General features: G+C 38.3%; 1 pseudogene; it reads right to left on the bottom strand.

Moving 5' to 3' along the window:
* Positions 1-211: 211 nt before the first annotated feature.
* LOC149170350 (glutathione gamma-glutamylcysteinyltransferase 1 pseudogene) lies at positions 212-5,333 on the bottom strand (annotated as a pseudogene).
* Positions 5,334-7,834: the final 2,501 nt, after the last annotated feature.

The following is a 7,834-nucleotide window of genomic DNA, read 5'->3' as shown; positions in this document are numbered from 1 at the left end:
AGAAACCCTCACGCATCTAGGAGATGACATTGGAAGATTATAACCGCTTCCGCGAGGAAAGATTATCGCAGTACCTGAGTTGGCACCTTCATTTGGAAAAGAAGGAAAAAGTGTAGCAAAATTTGTCCCGCATGAATCAAGACCAACACAACCAGAGGCAGAATCAGCGGCACCGAAAGAAGAAGAACGAGCATATCAACAAGAAATAACATCAGAGTCCAAGCTTGATACAGAAGTCATCAAAATTGCGCAACGCCTTTTTCCCAATCGAAGTATCAGTGTCAGCTTTAAGGGCGATTTCTATATGGTCTTGCAACTCTGGTTCAACGCAATGATGAAGTCGTTCTAAACTACTTTCAGCTTCACCTTGCAGGAATTTGAAAAGATTTTGTTTTTTGCGAACAATATCAGCTTCCTGATCATGATGGCTGGATGCTGGGGTTAAATAATAGCCATATGCATATGTCCATTTTAGCATGTGCCTGCATTCTGCTATCTGCAACCATGCATCTAGCACACATTTGAACTTTTTAAAACCAGATCGACTCATTTTCGTCTGTTTACACTCATTCAATATTTTAATCTCTACCTCTCGCACAGCCTGCAGATCAGATAACGCCTTTTCCTCTGACTTTTCATTTGCCTTCCATCTTTCCATATAAAATACCAAGCTATCCGAAGAAGATGTTTTAGCTGCAAACCTTTTCCAAGAATCGAAGGAGGCCAAATTCTTGGATTGATTCCCTGCATCAATTCTTCCTGATGTTGTTGCAATCTGATCAGGACTATATTGATTGCAAGAATTATGTTTAAACCAATCACCAAGGCATAACCAACAGAATTGAAATTCACACGGGGACGCACATGTCATGTGCATACACCCTTGATTTTTCTCTATTGGTCGATCACACTTTGGACACGGCTTGGAATTACAAAATATCCAGCACGCATTGAGTGAATCACCATTATTAATTTGATTAGTCCATTTTTTGACTGTTCCCTTACCTTTTTGTACTAAATCAATCTTTCCTTGGCTAATATTTATACTCATGTAACTTGGTGCAGATACCAAAAACCATTCATGAGCCGACATGGGTGATTATCCGGCTGATTTTAGATGTAATTTAAAATAATGCTTACAACCCAAAGTAAAGCGGTTTCCCCGCCATCTATTTCTCCCACTAGGAGAAGCATTCTGTTGTCATTATTACTCTTTTTTTCGAGGAGAAACATTCCGTTGTCATTATTAATGAATCACAAACCCTAACATCCACCAAATATATCTATGAAAGTATAGTGAATTAAAATATTAAATTTTAACCAATTTTTTCTTGATATTTCTTCTAAATATGCCAAAAATTTCACCATTTGAAGTATCACATAAAAAATGTAATGAAAATGTAAAAGTGATTCATTCAAAGTATAAAAACCCTAGGATTATATGCTCTCATAACAAATGTTACAAGCCAAATACATAAAATTAAATAGTTAACACAATGTACAACAATGTGAGCATTAATGACAACCCAAATATAGATAATAATACAAAAATGCCTCAAAATACCTCAAATAGATTCATACATTGAAATAACATCCATACCATCCATAATGAATACATCACCGCTATATACACCAATCCACACATTACACATGCAATCCCTTCATTATTAGGATGATCCTATTACATATACATTTACATATTCCATAGTAAGGCTGAGAATGCAAAATATGTTCATTTAAGGTCTCAAAATGACTCTTGATGTTTTTGACTTGAAATTTTCCAAACTAGCACTGCTGGAAAAAATAGTCTTGTGGATTGATTCCTCCACTTTTTCTACTTTGAAAGCATCAAGATGGATGAAAAAGAAGATACTCATCCAATCCAGATCATACACCCCCATTTTGGGGGGATTTTGGTCCCCAAAAGCATCCACTGAATGAGGTGAGTATATTTTGATGAAAACTTGACTAAACTGAGAGGGCGGGGGTGACTCAGTTTCATACATTCATGGACATCAAAATTATTTTCTTGTAGCTGATTGCCTGAAAAAATAAATGAGCATATTAAGACAATTACTAATAGATTTAGTATGCGAACATCAAGTAATAAGTTAACCTAAACATCACTTATCTTGATTAAAGGAATAATCTCTTCTATTTTTTTCTTAGCTTGAAAAATATCAACATAAGTCTAGTCACACCTCAAGTGTTTTGTTAGGGGAGAAAGATGACAAGTATACCAAGCTTTTGATAATATGGGTTAAACACATTCCCTCGTGTTACTCCGCTGTGAGCGAGCCTATTGAGTAACCCAACAGAGTCACCTCAAGGAGATACAAAGCATCGCTTCATTGCCAGAAGACCTGTTTAATACCACGATGAAGTTGTTTGCATCACCTCATTGTGGAGGAAGCCTTTCTCTTCTTTAACCTTTATTTTATTTCCTTAAAGGTATGCTTGAAGCATTTATTGAATATTTGTAGTACGGGTGGAAGAGGCATCATTACTTACTGAGAACAAGAGAGGTTGTTCCTTGTTTAAGCAATTTGAAATATAACTAGAGTTAACATGTGCATTTTGAAGTTTTCTCCTCTCCCGTTTTTACTTCGTATATTCAAGATATCGAAACACCATTAAATACAAGGCTTTGTCGGAATGAAGATCCTAATAAAGATATGGGCTTTGTTAGGTCCCTATAATACTAGTGTATTCCCTTATTATTATTGTCATTGTAACCCTTACTGTTATTGTTGTGCCCATGTTGTCCCCATATTGTTATTATTGTGCCCCATAGAAGCCCACTATTGTTATTGTTGTGTTCAATATGTTTCCAAACACCAACTTGGTCATTTGTGAGGCTCCAACATCTAGGGTACCAACCTTGTCTTATCAAGGCACCAACCTTGTGTTTAGGAGCACCAACTCCAAGGACACCAATCTTTCCAATTCTGAGGCACCAACCCCAAGGGATCCAACCTTATCTTGTCAAGGCACCAACCTTGTTTGTTTGAGGCTCCAACCTTTAGGGTGTTAGCGCTTGAAATTTCAACTCAGGCTGAGAAAGGTAAACCTCAAGGCAACATCAAACCATTTAGCCTCGTAGCTAGCCCTACGGGGCAGGAGAAGGCTCTCTCCGGTCTATCTCGTAAAATCTTCAATAGATGAGATGACCCAATAAGGTAACATTGATATTATGTTAGTAAACTGATCAAAAGGGGTTTTTAATTAAATGATGGGGTTGTTCCGGGCTGCATGGGCAAAATCACAACTTGAACAGAGAAATATAATGAACAACAGATATTATCGACTGAAGCAAGGTAGGCAAGAAATTTAACACCAAATCTAGATTTAAATGGGATGGCAAGACTGGTGAGGAGCTAAGAAGGGCAAACAATAACTTTGAATCCTCCTTAAACAATATAAAACATTAAATATTGAGCAAACTTAAAAGCATAGCATGGAAGGCATGAATTCTTACTTTAACACTTCATTTGTTCAATTAGAAATGATCATGAAGTGAAATGGAACATAACAGATCACATATGAAACACAAGAAAAACTTATGCTAAATTATCATACCACAGGAATCTCAGAAGTCAGAGCTGTGAAATCTCATTAAAAATCTCTGTCAAAAACTGTACATGGTAAGCTCTCTATTCTCCAGCACTCAGAACTCTCCCCTCTACATGCTCCCTCTTTACAAAGAATTTACAATAATAAATAGGATTGTCTGTAGAAAAAAGATTGACCCAAAACAGGGCGTTGTTTAAACTGACATTACAAAAATTAACAAAAAAGCGTTTCATCCATTCTACAAATAGAACAGCGTTCCTCTAAATCTTCTACGATTGGTTTATTAAGAGACAAAATCTGGAGCAAAGTTCTCATGAAATCATGACTGAGGATCGAAATAGGCAAATTCGTTTCTCTTGAAATCCTCTGATGGCAGATAAACCAGAACGTTGATCCTTTTAAATCAGGACTGAGGATAAAAATAGGCGAATTGACCCTGTTTTTCTGTTGTGACAGATGTCTTCGTGGTGTTTGGTCCTTTACTTTTCACCTTCGCTTTCTTCTCTATTCCAGCAGACATCGTAAATTCCACCGCTTCCTTCCTTCGCAGACCATATATGCAGACACCCGTCGCACAACCCACTTGAAAGCAATTGAATATATAGGTTCACTGTGAGTAGTCAATTTGAACAATTGTCTTCCTTGCTCGACATCCCATAATTTGATTGCTGAGTCAAATGAGTTCATTAGGATTATTTGTACACGGACCAGTGGGGCTCCACTTGACGGCATAGATTTCCTTCGTGTGCTCCTTGAGATCATGTAGACATGTATGTTGCTTTCATACTCCATATCTTTGTTGTCAAGTCAATGTATCAAACCTGAGAAAAGATATGCCATATGTCTTGTGCGCAGACTCTAACCACACTCCTTGCATGATAAAGCTTTATCTCTGCTTAATATATCTCAATAACAATATACATACATCCACTGCATTATACTTGCTCATTAGCATACAAGCCTTATTACAAAAACACTCTTTCGATACACCAATCAGTTCACATTGGGTGGCTTCCCTTTGGCAGCAAACATTTTCAATTATCTCCAACGAATTATCTTCAGTAGACCATGATAAAGTGCAGCATGAGGTTGCAGATGAAGACCACTTATCCGCAACCTTGTAAATTTCTGTTTCCTTTATTTGTTGCAATATTTCTCCCTTGATAGCAATTCGCTCAGCTTCTTCCTTATCTACAGTTTTCTCAGAGCTGTCCAACCTTCTAACTTCGGCAATCCACTTGATGAAATCTGTAAGATTTGCAGGTAATGATTCAAAAACTGCAGAAAGGATTTTTTCTACACTGTCAAAACCTTCTGCTTTCAGAAGCTGCAGAACCAGAGTATAAAGTAAGGATGGACCCTGCTGGTGCTTCAAGATTAGCATAAACCCCCTGTATTTTTGAGTCGTTTCGTCTATGGTATTCATTGCCTCCCAAAGAAGTGAAAGTGGAACCCAATGGGGAGGATACTTGAATCGAGCGACATCTAAAACAAGTGCCATGTCTTTTCCAGCATGGTATCCACCAATCGGTGAAAAATGGCCAGATCCTGTCTGCTTTAGTGGAGCTCTATGATATGATGTAATCACATGGAAATCTTCAGAAGAAGCACACTTTGCTACAAATCTCCGGAATTCATCAATAGAACTTTGATTGGAGCGGAAAGCTTCAACCTTAGCTCCAGAACAATTAGCTAGGCATGCCATCAACTTTCACCTTTTCCAAAGGTTCACAACAGTCCAGCATCGATTCATCAAACCAGCGCCAAGGCCCCTTCCATTTTCTTCCAGGATCAATTGCAAGAGCATTGAGAACAACTCATGAGCTTATGCCAAACTCCATGGCACTGTAATGAAACAAAGGTGAGTATCATTTGCGTAGTTAGAGCCCCTGCACACAGGCTTTTATGATTTATCTCTTCCATACGATGCCCAGCCTTTAATACGCTGTTGTAATCAAGACCCCAAGGAAATCGACCTCTTATATCTCTGTCTTTCTGCCTTTGTTACAGCTACATTAAAGTCACATGGATCCACTCGATTGAGAATACACATGTACAACCAACCAAATGAATGTGTCCTCTGAAATTTGAATCTTTGCTACAAGAAAAGCTCACACGGTCATCAAGGAAGAACAGCGCTCAGTTCTGTGCAAACAATGGTTTAGTCTCTCCTCAAAATGTACCTAGAAAACATAATAGAGGCCAGTTGCCTCAACCAACAAGGGAATACGGCTCCCACAACTCCAATCCATCCTTCAAACAATGGTAGTCGCACAGGCCACCACAATAAATACAAACCCTTCCTCGAAGATGAAACTCTTGCTCCTTATCAAGCCATAAACCCTCCATTTATTACAGTCAACATGGCCCTTGGTAACAGTGAAGAAATTTGCCTTTTAGCTAAGAGAGCAGTGCCAGCACACATTCAATTTCTCCCTATTACACCAAGAGAACTCGGCATCTATTTCTCGGTCTGAACCCATTCCCTTTAGCAATATGGAATTTTCTCACAAAGCCCTCTTTCATTCACTAAATTGACCCACTGAAATGATATTGAAGTTGGGACTCCTCATGGGTTTTTCCGAGAATCCAATCTGTTTTTCCACTATACAACATACAAACAAAACCACTGCATATAAAAACAAAATGCAGTAGGCTAGGAATGGAGAAACAAAAACAGTAGTCAAAAACACATTTACAAGGCCCGTTAATATATTTGCTAGGAGGAAAGTCACAAGCACATTATGATCAAAGACTTCCTCAAGGACTGCTTAATAAACTGTGAGAATTACACATCCAAAGAAGCCACAGTATTGGGGATGAATATTGATTATTGATATCACAATGGCCACTGCTGCAAGAGTGAAAAAGAAATTCCATTGTACACCATATTCCCCAACATGGACACCGAGTGCCTGTTTTGAAACTAGTGCATTTGAAACTGCAAAAGATTCAACCCCGAGATCCATTAATCCTGTACCATACGTTTCTGTCTTGATAAGTTAACCTAAACATCACTTATCTTGATTAAAGGAATAATCTCTTCTATTTTTTTCTTAGCTTGAAACATATCAACATAAGTCTAGTCACACCTCAAGTGTTTTGTTAGGGGAGAAAGATGACAAGTATACCAAGCTTTTGATAATATGGGTTAAACACATTCCCTCGTGTTACTCCGCTGTGAGCGAGCTTATTGAGTAACCCAACAGAGTCACCTCAAGGAGATGCAAAGCATCGCTTCATTGCCAGAAGACCTGTTTAATACCACGATGAAGTTGTTTGCATCACCTCATTGTGGAGGAATCCTTTCTCTTCTTTAACCTTTATTTTATTTCCTTAAAGGTATGCTTGAAGCATTTATTGAATATTTGTAGTACGGGTGGAAGAGGCATCATTACTTACTGAGAACAAGAGAGGTTGTTCCTTGTTTAAGCGATTTGAAATATAACTAGAGTTAACATGTGCATTTTGAAGTTTTCTCCTCTCCCGTTTTTACTTCGTATATTCAAGATATCGAAACACCATTAAATAAAAGGCTTTGTCGGAATGAAGATCCTAATAAAGATATGGGCTTTGTTAGGTCCCTATAATACTAGTGTATTCCCTTATTATTATTGTCATTGTAACCCTTACTGTTATTGTTGTGCCCATGTTGTCCCCATATTGTTATTATTGTGCCCCATAGAAGCCCACTATTGTTATTGTTGTGTTCAATATGTTTCCAAACACCAACTTGGTCATTTGTGAGGCTCCAACATCTAGGGTACCAACCTTGTCTTATCAAGGCACCAACCTTGTGTTTAGGAGCACCAACTCCAAGGACACCAATCTTTCCAATTCTGAGGCACCAACCCCAAGGGATCCAACCTTATCTTGTCAAGGCACCAACCTTGCTTGTTTGAGGCTCCAACCTTCAGGGCACCAACCCTCTGGGCTCCAACCCACTGCTATATTTTGTCTAGATATGTTTGATAGTAATTCTCTGCTCCCAACATCTTCTTCACTGAATTCTGTCTATCTACACCTTCACTGCTACATCAATGACAGCCTGTCTTCATATGAAGGAGTCTTCACAACTCTTCATACTGCCCTAACAGAGTCTGCAAAGTTACCTCATGATAATTTCAAATAGGCATGATGATCTCCGATAATGTTTCCAAGATTTGTTGAAGCTTTCCAACAAGATATTTGTGCAAAGCCTCAACGTATGCACGAAAGGAATTCTGTATTTTCAAGCCGCTGTTCTTTACTGTTGCGGTAA

Source organism: Pinus tabuliformis, chromosome 4_2, assembly GCF_031772625.1.
Source record: "Pinus tabuliformis cultivar Carrire ecotype Pingquan chromosome 4_2, CPIR1, whole genome shotgun sequence".
NCBI classification, from domain to species: Eukaryota; Viridiplantae; Streptophyta; class Pinopsida; order Pinales; family Pinaceae; genus Pinus; species Pinus tabuliformis.
This window is presented reverse-complemented; position numbering and strand designations above follow the sequence as displayed.